The sequence below is a fragment of the Stomoxys calcitrans genome, chromosome 1, assembly GCF_963082655.1.
Source record: "Stomoxys calcitrans chromosome 1, idStoCalc2.1, whole genome shotgun sequence".
NCBI lineage: Eukaryota > Metazoa > Arthropoda > Insecta > Diptera > Muscidae > Stomoxys > Stomoxys calcitrans.
The window spans coordinates 194255759-194268379 of NC_081552.1; the positions used below are offsets into that span (position 1 = coordinate 194255759).

Here is a 12621-nt window from a genome sequence, read left to right on the forward strand (position 1 = left end):
TGAATTTTTCATAGAAAAATGAATTTTTCATAGAAAAATGAATTTTTCATAGAAAAATGAATTTTTCATAGAAAAATGAATTTTTCATAGAAAAATGAATTTTTTGTAGAAAAATGAATTTTTCATAGAAAAATGAATTTTTCATAGAAAAATGAATTTTTCATAGCAAAATGAATTTTTCATAGCAAAATGAATTTTTCATAGAAAAATGAATTTTTCATAGAAAAATAAATTTTTCATAGAAAAATGAATTTTTCATAGGAAAATAAATTTTTCATTGCAAAATAAATTTTTCATTGCAAAATGAATTTTTCATAGAAAAATTAATTTTTCATAGAAAAATTAATTTTTCATAGAAAAATGAATTTTTCATAGAAAAATGAATTTTTCATAGAAAAATGAATTTTTCATAGAAAAATTAATTTTTCATAGAAAAGATGAATTTTTCATAGAAAATATGAATTTTTCATAGAAAAATGAATTTTCCATAGAAAAATTAATTTTTCATAGAAAAGATGAATTTTTCATAGAAAATATGAATTTTTCATAGAAAAGATGAATTTTTCATAGAAAAATTTATTTTTTATAGAAAAATTTATTTTTCATAGAAAAATTTATTTTTCATAAAAAAATTAATTTTTATAGAAAAATGAATTTTTCATAGAAAAATGAATGAATCATAGAAAAATGAATTTTTCATAGAAAAATTAATTTTTCATAGAAAAATGAATTTTTCATAGAAAAATGAATTTTTCATAGAAAAATGAATTTTTCATAGAAAATGAATTTTTCATAGAAAAATTAATTTTCATGGAAAAATTATTTTTTCATAGAAAAATTAATTTTTCATAGAAATGAATTTTTCATAGACTTATGGCTGACTTGTTACACCAATCAATGTACCCACCCTTCTGATGTGTAGCACATCAAAAATGAAAAGTTACGAACGTATAAATAAAGAAAAAAAAACAACAAAAAATTTTGTTCACTAAAATCGGAATAGCTTTGGATGGTAACGGATAAGAAATGCAAGCGGGTAAGAAATCAAATTTGACTTCGGACGGACGGACATATATGGCTAAATCGCCCTGGTACTGGGGCAGTATATACCCCAGTCCCATGGTGAAAAAAAACCCTAAATATCCTCCATACATAACCACAAACCGTTTTTTGACTTTTACCATTCTTAACTTGTGGCCAACGGCCAAAGCTGTACTCATGCGTTACAATGTGATTTTCAAGCATTTCACTTTATGTAGCAAATTAGTCACACTCTTGTTTGTTAAGTGCAAAAGACCTCTCAGCAAAGGTGGATACACGAATGTCGAACGCATGTGAGTGACATGCAAAAATTGCCTAAAAATTTCAAGAAGAATGAGCGAGTATTTACATATACCATCCATGGGATGGCTAGCAGTCATCACCATGTTCTCTTACACACCCCAAAAGCAAAACACTTTCAAGTTCTGCCCTGGCAATTCATGGCATACTTGTATATTTTTGGCAGCAAATTATGTAAAAATTACAAATCTGTGTCACTTCTTAAAAAATAGAAAATTTCAATATTTTTAAACAAAACTAAAATTTTGTTTAGTTTTTTTGTTTTGTTTGTTTTTGTCAAAAACACAAATATATGAACTTTTTTCAATTCGAAATTAATTTGCATCAATTGTGCCAGTCCATGGTGTGGCGGTTGGTTGAATTGCAACGTTTAGCTTGCCTGTGATCTCATGGATATAATGGCCGTTTTTTTTTTCGCTCCTCCATTGTTGTTGGCTTTGGTCATTTTGCAGTTGGCGGCATATCGAAATATCGAATTGGCTTTTGTGAGTGAGTGAGTCGAGTGTTTAATTTTAACCTTGTTATGGCACAATTTTCAAAAGATTTCTATCTGCAGACCGTTATGGTATTGTTTCGTAGACGCTTAAGCGATTTTTAACGCCATCAAAATAATGAAATATATTTCTCAATTAAGCGAGGAGAATGATTGAAAAAAGCGCACAATATTAATAGGCTTTAGTTATATAATGAGCGTTAAATAAAAACAACAGAAAAAATGCACTTCTGAATGCAAATCATTTTTTGGCAGAATTTTGCATGTGAATAGAGTCGCAGTATTTATGGCTTAATCGCAAATTAATGATTTTTTTTTTCATTTCTAACAAAGGCAAATTTTATATCAAACTAACTGAACAGGGTCCGCTCCGCTGCGACTTCTTTTACAACGTAAGGCACAAAGTTTTTCTTTGAATATTAAAGCCTTAAATGTAATATCATACTCTGAAAGTGTATATCATACTCAGCCAATTCGAATGAAAATTGCGCCCTTTAGGGGCTCAAGAAGAAAAATCGGGAGATCGCTTTCTATCATATATACCATAATATACACCGTTGTGAAAGGTCATAAGAGAAGCCGTTTCACAAAATTTCAGCCAAATCTAATAATAATTGCGCCCTCTAGAGGCTCACGAAGTCAATATCCCAGATCAGTTATATGACAGCTATATCAGGTTATGGACCGATTTAAATCGTACTTAGCATTGTTGTTGGAAGTCATAACGAAACACGTCATGCCGAATTTCAGTCAAATCGAATAATCGAATTGCGCCCTCTAGAGGCTCAAGAAATCGAGATTCAAAATCGGTTCATATGTCAGCTATATCAGGTTATGGACCGATTTGAACCATACTTAGCACGGTAGTTGAAAGTCATAACGAAACACGTCATGCCAAATTGCAGCTAAATCGGATTGAAATTGCGCCCTCTAGAGGCGCAAGAAGTCAAGACCCCAGATCGGTTTATATGACAGATATAACAGGTTATGAACCGATTTGAACCATACTTAGCACAGTTGCTAGAGAAGGTGTTACACAAAATTTCAGCCAAATCGGATAATTATTGCGCCCTCTAGAGGCTCAAAAAGTTAAGATCCCAGAGCAGTTTATATGACAGCTTTATCAGGTTATGGACCGATTTAAACCATACTTAGCACATATTGTCGGAAGACATGTCAGCCAAATCTGATATGAGTTGCGCCCTCTAGAGGCTCAAAAAGTTATGATCCCAGAGCAGTTTATATGACAGCTTTATCAGATATGGATTGCGCCCTCTAGAGGCTCAAGAAGTCAAGACCCCAGATCGGTTTATATGGCAGCAATATCAGGTTATTGACCGATTTAAACCATACATAGCAAAGTTGTTGGAAGTCATAACGAAACACCTCATGCAAAATTTCAGCCAAATCGGATAGGAATTGCCTTCTCTAGAGGCTCACGAAGTCAAGATCCCAGATCAGTTTATATGACAGCTATATCAGGTTATGGACCGATTTTAATCATACTCAGCACAGTTGCTGGAAATCATAGCAAACCACCTCCTCCAAAATTACAGCCACAGCGGATAAGAATTGCGCCCTCTAGAGGCTCAAGAAGTCAATATCCAAGATCGGTTTATGAAAACATAAATGGCTTTGTAAATTGCAAAATACGAAGCCGGTTTCGGTAAAAATTCCAAGAAAAAAATTAAAAGTCGAATATCTCCAAAACAAGACGAAATATTGTAGACGACCTTAAGCGGACTTTTTCGCAGGGTTCTTTGAGCACTATCCAGCAAAAAATGTTTAGAAATTGGTCTAACAACAAATTTTCGACATACCCAGGTTATCAACTTTTTGGGCCTGACAAATGGCGCCAGGACAACCTAGGGCCTTGAAATCTGGCAATTAAGGGCTCTAGATCTCAAATCGGGAGATCGGGTTATATGGGAGCTATACCAGATTATTGACCGACCGTACTTGGAACGGTTGGTGGGTGCACTAAATAAACAATATGCGTCCAATTTCAGCCACCATAGGCCACCGTACCGCAGAGATAATGGGTTCGAATCCTGGCGAGACCATCAGAAAAATTTTCGGCGGTGGTTTTCCCCTCCTAATGCTGGCAACATTTGCGAGGTACTATGCCATGTGAAACTTCTCTCCAAAGAGGTGTCGCACTGCGGCACGCCGTTCGGACTCGGCTATAAGAAGCAGGCCACTTATCAGTGGGCTGAAACTTGAATCGGACTGCACTCATTGATGTGTGAGAAGTTTGCCCCTGCTCCTTAGTGGAATGTTCATGGGCAAAATTTGCAATTTTTTGTCCAATTTCAACCAAATCGGATAACAATTGCGGCTTCCAAGGGCTCAAGATCTTAAGTTGGGAGATCGGTTTATATGCGTGCTATATCAGATTATTGACCGATTTAGATCATACTTGGTACAATTATTGAATGTCCTAAAATAACATTATGAGTTGAATTTCAGTAGAATAGGATAACAATTGCGGCTTCCAGGGGCTTAAGATCTGAAATCGGGAGATCAGGTTATATGCGAGCTACATCAGGCCGTAGATCGATTTGGACCGCATTCTTTTTATACCCTCCACCATAAGATGGGGGGTATACTAATATCGTCATTCTGTTTGTAACTACTCGAAATATTCGTCTGAGACCCCATAAAGTATATATATTCTTGATCGTCGCAACATTTTATGTCGATCTAGCCATGTCAGTCCGTCCGTCCGTCCGTCTGTCTGTCGAAAACACGCTAACTTCCGAAGGAGTATAGCTAGCCGCTTGAAATTTTGCACAAATACTTCTTATTGTGTAGGTCGGTGTGTATTGTAAATGGGCCATATCGGTCCATGTTTTGATATAGCTGCCATATAAACCGATCTTGGGTCTTGACTTCTTGAGCCTCCAGAGTGCGCAATTCTTATCGGATTGGGATGAAATTTTGCACGACGTGTTTTATTATGATATCCAATAACTATGCCAAGTGTGGTTCAAATCGGTCCATAACCTGATATAGCTGCCATATAAACTGATCTTGGGTCTTGACTTCTTGAGCTTCTAGAGTGCGCAATTCTTATCCGATTGGACTGAAATTTTGCACGACGTGTTTTGTTATGATATCCAACAACTGTGCCAAGTATAGTTGAAATCGGTCTATAACCTAATATAGCTGCCATATCAAGCGATCTTGGGTCTTGACTTCTTGAGTTTCTAGAGTGCGCAATTCTTATCCGATTGGAATGAAATTTTGCACGACGTGTTTGATTATGATATCCAACAACGTTGCCGAGTATGGTTCAAATCGGTCCATAACCTGATATAGCTGCCATATAAACCGATCTTGGGTCTTGACTTCTTGAGCCTCTAGAGTGCGCAATTCTTATCCGATTGGAATGAAATTTTGCACGACGTGTTTTGTTACGATGTCCAACAACTGTGCCAAGTATAGTACAAATCGGTTCATAACCTGATATAGCTGCCATATAAACCGATCTGGGATCTTGACTTCTTCAGCCTCTAGAGATCGCAATTATTATCCGATTTGCCTGAAATTATGTACTACGAATCCTCTCATGACCATCAACATACGTGTTTTATTATGATCTGAATCGGTCTATAGCCCGATACAGCTCCCATATAAATCGATCTCTCTATTTTACTACTTGAGCCCCCAAAGGGCGTAATTCTTATTCGAATTGGCTGACATTTTATACAGGTCTCCAACATGTAGTAATATAATAATAGCAGAGCAAATCTTTTCTTATATCCTTTTTTGCCTAAGGAGAGATGCCGGGAGAAGAACTCGGCAAATGCGATCCATGGTGGAGGGTATGTAAGATTCGGCCTGGCCGAACTTAGCACGCTTTTATTTGTTGTTAATAATTGTGGCATCCAGGTGCTCATGATGTCAAATCGGGAGATAGGTTAATGTGGGAGCTATAGGTTAATGTGGGAGCTATATCGGATATCTTCATTCGTTCGATCGCTATCACGATTTCGACAGACGGACGGACATGACTAGATCGACTTAGAACGTCAAGACCAACAAAAATATATATACTTTATAGGGTCGCAGATCAATATTTCGGGCTGTTAGAAGCGGAATGACTAGGAAAGTATACCCGCCATTCTATGGGGGCGTGTATAAAAATGGTTGTATTGATTTTATCCTTCAGCATGATTTATACACTTTTGCATGCGCTGGGAGGCTACCGTGCCTCGGTTTAAATCCCGGCGTGAACATCAAAAAAATTTTTAACGGTAGTTATCCTCGAGACCTATTACGGTGGGGTATATATAGAAGTCAGAGAATGTATGGACAATGTCTAGTGAAGAAACACTTCAACTGAGGAGGAAATTCTCTAATGGACAACGTGGCGCCAGAAGACGTTGTCACTGGTATGCATTCGTCGGAGGTTGTTAGGGAAAAAACCCTACCTACAGTCTGTCATCCTTTATGCTGAAGACTATTGAGAGGTTGATAGAAACATATCTCAGGGCAAAGATCCCTGGAGATCGCCTGTCGCGGCAGCAGCATACAGATAGTAAAGGCAAATCCACTGAAACAGCCCCGTACGACCTAGTCGGCTACATAGAGTGTTCTCTTGCTGTCAAGAAATATACAAGGGTAGCATTTCTTGACATTGAAGGTACTTTCAATGATGCAAAACCGACGTCAATCATGAAGGTGTTGTGGTCTGGTGGACGGCGATTGAAAAGTCCACCTACTGTTCAATACTTAACCACAACCAAATGACGGCTTGTTTGTGCATCACAGCCGTACTGAGGACGACACCATCTGATGCACTCAATTTAATGCTACATCGTATGCCTCTGGACATTGTGGCTAGACAAATTGCAGCGGCCACTGACGTGAGATTAAGGGAGCTTTCTCATTGGTCATGTGGCGGCTACGGACACTGTGTTATCCTTAATACAATATCCGATATTCCAGGCAGAGAGGATTATACCTTACCTGAGCCGCTTTTGATAAAAAAAAAATAAAAGACCTATAATGCTATATGGGATTGTTGACTGGTGGACGATGCTTCTAAAGTCCACCTTCTGCTCAATACATAACGCACTGAGGACGACACCACCTGATGCACTCAATTGAATGCTACATCGTATGCCTCTGGACATTGTGGCTAGACAAATTGCAGCGACCACTGCCATGAGGTTAAGGAAGCTTTCTCATTGGTCATGTGGCGGTGGATTACACCCTATATGAGCCGCTTTTTATAAAAATTTTAGACCGCGTGTCATGCATTGGGTCTATACTGCAGTTGTCAGACCTATAATGCTATATGGTGTTGAGGTCTGGTGGACGGCGCTTCAAAAGTCCACCACTGCTCAATACTTAACTGGATCCAAAGGATGGTTTGTTTGTACATCACAACCGCACTGAGGACAACACCATCTGAAGCACTGTTTCTGGACATTGTGGCTACTCAAATTGCAGCGACCACTGCGGTGAGGTTAAGGGAACTTTCTCTTTGGTCATGATGCGACTATGGACACTGTGTTAACCTTGATACAATATTGGATGTTCCATGCAGTGTGGATTACACCCTACCTGAGCCGTTTTTTGATAAAAAAAAAGTTCTGTACTACTTTTGCTGATAGAACCGATTGGAACTACGATATCCCTGGTAACAGAAGTTACATAGACTTCTACGCGGATTGCTCCAAACTAAACTACCAGGTGGGCTTTGGGGTGTACTCTAAAGAACTAGAGCAGGTCATATCGAAGAGGTTACCCGACCACAGCATTGTATATCAAGCGGACGGCAATTAAGGATGTGGTGGAATGGCTTAGATATAATGTCATTACGACGATTGTCATAAATATCTTCTCAGATAGCCAGGCAGCCATTAAATCCCTGGAGAAAACAAAAACCGCCTTCGATTGTCGCACATCTCTCAACGAGATGGCTAAACAGTTTAAAATTCACCTGTTCTGGGTGCCTGGCCACAGAAATATCCCAGGAAACTGTAAAGCGGACGAGCATGCGAGAGTAGGAACAACCCTACACATTCCAGGGATACTGGAATCTGTGGGTATGCCTCTAGCGACATGTAAGCTAAGTTTTCAGGACTAGGCCCGAAGGACAACGAATGATAGATGGTCACAAAGAGGGGGCTGTGAGCATTCCAAAATTATTTGGCCTAATCTAGACTTGAAGAGGTCTACTGCTTTGCTGTCATTGGCTAGAACAGACGTCTCAGTCATTGTGGCCATCATGATAGGTCTAATCGGAAAACATGCTGACAGACTGAAGGTTGTTAGCAACGACTTTTGCAGAAGCTGTGAGGACATCAAAGAAGAAGAGACTTTAGAATACCTTCTGTGTGTGTGTGTCCCGCACTAGCAGTCAGAAGGAGTTCCACTATAGGTTCTCATTTATTTGAGAACCTGTCTGATTTAGCGGATGTGAACATTCGAAAGTTATTGGGCTTTTTAAAGCGATCTGGATGATTCAACGGTAGGAACTAGAAGGCATCTTCCCTCTGCTGTTACTGTGGTATCACAATGGAGGATAACGTCTAAGTGAGACTGATGGCAGGCTGCCACTTAAACCTTACCTACCCTATCCCCTTACTTATGCTGGCTACATTTGTAGGGTATTCTGCCATGTTAAAACTTCTCTAGCAGGTGGTGTCGCTATGCGGCACTACGTTGGAACTCAGCATTACAAAGGAGGCCCCTTATCATTGAGCTGAAACTTTAATCAAACTGCAGTCATTGATATGAGAGAAGTATCACCAGTTCCTTAATGGAATGTTAATTTCATTTTTGTCAAAATTTAAAATGGTTCCTAAGATTCATTGATAATTTATCAAAATTTTTGTAGACAAGGATTGAATTTCATAAAAATTCTTCATTGTAAAAGAATGGTAACAGTTTTGTAAGGATTTCATATTGGGTTAAAAAGACTATAATAAAGAGATATCTCAACTCACCTGTTTACAATGGCAACTGCAGCAAATTCACAAAGGCACTATTCACACACATAAGGCACAATTATTTGGAGTTTTTTTTTTTGGAAATATTTTCAAATATTCTTTAAGACATTTAATCACAACGGAGTTAGCATTGGTTATCTCTACACACATATTTGTTATTCATGGCATTTTTCGTTGGGTAAATTGTATTTTAGCTCAAAGGGGGTTTTGAAACCACCCACACCAGTTTAAAATTGCCAATGGTTGGCGGGTGGTTGTTGGTCGGTGATATCTGAGATGAAAATTGACACGAAAAACAACTGTGTTTGAATTTTAACCACAAATGATGCAAAGGAAAACAAAGATAATTATTAAAAATAAAAAAGTCAACGGTTATTGGCAAAGGGTAATGGTATTATCAAAAACAAAAACCCAAAATATAGGAATTATAAAGTGTCTGTATACACGAATTAAGCTCACTTTGTTAATTGCATTGACAATGGAAGAGTGCGAAGGAAGTCAACATTTTTTTAAATTAAAAAAAATTAAACAATTTCCGATTTTTTTCTTTTGTTGAAAAAAAAACAAAACAGATACACTTCATATCTCCAATTGATGTTTTGTGCGGATAACGATTTTTTCACACGAACTCAAAATCATCAACTCATCACGATCATAATCTTCATCTCTATGGGTAAACTTGACAAAAGTGTTGCCATACTACCGCATTCAGCTGCCGGTAACACCGGCAGCCGCAGCAGCTCTTGTCAAACCTTAGTGTCTCAATGACATTTGACTTTGACACATATTCGTTTGGGTTACATTGGACTCGAAGTCAAACATCTGAGTGACCAAGTGAAACAAATCACTTTGGATTGAACCATCGCATCATCAAACACCTTCGTGGCTGCTCACATACATATATTTGAAGTATATCTGAGACGGACCTCATCAAGCTATTTGTTGGTTCATATCTCAAGATCATTTCATTTCGTCTTTTTTTCTTCTATAATATGTGCCACTGTTGGTGGCGGATAGTGGAAATTACCAAGAGACAATTATCAACGGCTGTTGGCAGCTTGCCCATTATACAGTGGCTCAAGGCAGGCGATGGATAACACATATCATAAACAATAGTTAAAACCAAGTTAGCTGTGATTTCGAAATATCTGAGGATTATGCGAAAAACAATTTTATATTGCATTTCATACAGTGGCTCAAGGCAGACGATGAATAGATAAAACATATCATATCAAAAGAAAAAAACTTAAGTTTGATTTCGAATTTCGAAATATCTGAGGATTACGCGAAAAACAATTTTGATATTGTGCATACGAGGGTTGCTATTTATATTTCGGGTGCAACTAAAAACAAAAAAGAGCTAAATTCGGCCGCCGACGAATCTTATATACCCTCCACCATGAATAGCATTTGAATTCTTTGCGCGGTATTTAGTTTAAGGCAAACAAAGAATAATTAATAAGAACTGCTATGCTATTCCGAACATAAATGAATTGAATGCTGAACATTGCAGAAATAATTGTGAAAAATTTCAGTCCATTCGGAAAAGAATTGCGACCTCTAGAGGCCCAAGAAGTCAAGACCCAAGATCGGTTGATATGGGAGCTGTATAAAGTTATAGATCGATTCAGACCATATTGGGCATGTATGTTGATGGTGATGGGAGAAGCCAATGTACAAAAATTTCTGCCAAATGGGATAAATATTGCGCCCTCTAGAGGCTGAAGAAGTCAAGATCCCAGATCGGTTTATATGGCAGCTACATCAGTTTATATTCCGATTTGCGCCATACTACACACAAGTGTTGGAAGTCATTACAAAAAACATCATGCAAAATTTCAGCCAAATAGGATGTGAACTGCGCCCTCTAGCGGCTCAAGAAGTCAAGATCCAAGATTGGTTTATATGGCAGCTATACCAGGTTATGAACCGATTTGAACCATAATTAGCACAGTTGTTGGAAATGGTACCAAAACAGCAGGTGCAAAACTTCAGTCAAATCGGACTAGAATTGCGCCCTCTAGAGGCCCAAGAAGTCAAAACCCAAAATCGGTTTATATGGGAGCTGTATCAAGCTATAGATCGATTCAAACCATATTGAACATGCATGTTGAATGTCATGGGAGAAGCCATTGACCACATTTCTGCCAAATCGGATGAGAATTGCGCCCTCTAGAGGCTTAAGAAGTCAAGATCGCAGATCGGTTTATATAGCATCTATATCAGTTTATGTCCCGATTTGTGCCATACTAAACACAGTTGTTGGAAATCATAACAAATTACCTCATGCAAAATTTCAGCTATATCGGATGGGAAATGCGCCCTCTAGAGGCTCAAGAAGTCAAGATCCCAGATCGGTTTATATGGCAGCTATATCAGTTTATGTCCCGATTTGCGCCATACTAAACACAGTTGTTGGAAGTCATAACAAATTACCTCATGCAAAATTTCAGCCAAATCAGATGAGAACTGCGCCCTCTAGCGGTTCAAGAAGTCAAGATCCAAGATCGTTTTATATGGCAGCTATACCAGGTTATGAACCGATTTAAACCATACTTAACACAGTTGTTGGAAATGATACCAAAACAGCGTGAGAAAAACTTCAGTCAAATCGGACTAGAATTGAGCCCTCTAGAGGCCCAAAAAGTCAAGAGCCAAAATCGGTTTATATTGCAGATATACCAGGTTATAAACCTATTTGAACCATACTTAGCACAGTTTTTGGAAACGATACCAAAACAGCCGATTTGGGGGTATGTCGGGGGTGGTCACTTGGTCATTCAAGTAAATATAAGATTCGTGGTCTACTTTCAAAAACATTTCATATGAGCCCCTTAGTGGCATAATCGGTAAATAAGCTGTGTTTGAGGATGGAATGGACCCCAGGGTCTTTGTCCCGAAAATGAATATCAATTTCCCGAAAATCAATCAATTTCAACCCCAAATAGCCAATAGGAAGGTATTTTGGGGTCGGGCAGCTCCTCAAAAACGTGGCTCTATATTGTCGTGGTGTTCCCCTCCTAACGCTGGCAACATTTGTGAGCTACTATGCCATGTAAAACTTCTCTCCAAAGAGGTGTCGTACTGCGGCACTCCGTTCGGACTTGGCTATAGAAAGGAGGCCCCGTATCATTGAACTTAAATTTGAATCGGACTGCACTCATTTATATGTGAGAAGTTTGCCCCTGTTTCTTAATGGAATGTTCATGGACAAAATTTGCAAATTTCCAAATATTGTCGTGATTGGTTTATATATCCATTTGGCGGGTTTTGCGCGGCCACGCGGCACCCGTCCCCAATAATAGAAACCGTATTTTGATTTGGGTGACTGTGAGGGTGTCCAAAAAATTTCAAGCGAATCACATTAGCAATCTTTGAGATCTGGTATATTTGAAAATTAGTGTAAGGGGAAGTGCTTTTTAGGGGAAACATTTCGACTCAAAAATGGGTATTAAATTCTTGCTCCACTCCCAAACTCCTTTGATTCCTGCCCCATATTGCCATGGCCGGTAAATATAAACCACTTGGAGGGTGTTTTTAGGCTGGGGCGGCCACCGGCACTTTGCCCTGAAAATAGATATCAAATTCGTTTTTTACTACCAACTACTGTTGATTTGAGCTCCATATTGCTATAGTCGGAAATGAAGTTCAGTTTAGGGCGGACCCCCAAACCATGGCTCCAAATTCATGTTCTACTCTCAAATAACTTTCATTTGAATACCATATGGCCATAATGGGTCAATTAACCTAGCGCCACCTAGAACTCAAATTTTAATGTCATATTCGTAATCTACTGCCAAATATCTTTCATTTGAATACCAT

At 38.3% G+C, this 12621-nt stretch overlaps 1 protein-coding gene across 8 annotated transcripts in view; it reads right to left on the reverse strand.

The window, feature by feature from the left end:
* The window catches only part of LOC106092475 (FH1/FH2 domain-containing protein 3), a 419829-nt gene that overhangs the window by 263307 nt on the left and 143901 nt on the right, over positions 1–12621 (reverse strand). For 3 of the 8 annotated variants that reach the window (XM_059364069.1, XM_059364071.1, XM_059364072.1), the window contains exon 2: positions 8797–9070. The exons of the other annotated variants lie outside the window; for them this stretch is intronic. The gene's annotated coding sequence lies outside the window, so the exon portion shown is untranslated. The remainder of the gene's footprint in view (positions 1–8796; positions 9071–12621) is intronic. 8 annotated transcript variants of the gene reach the window in all.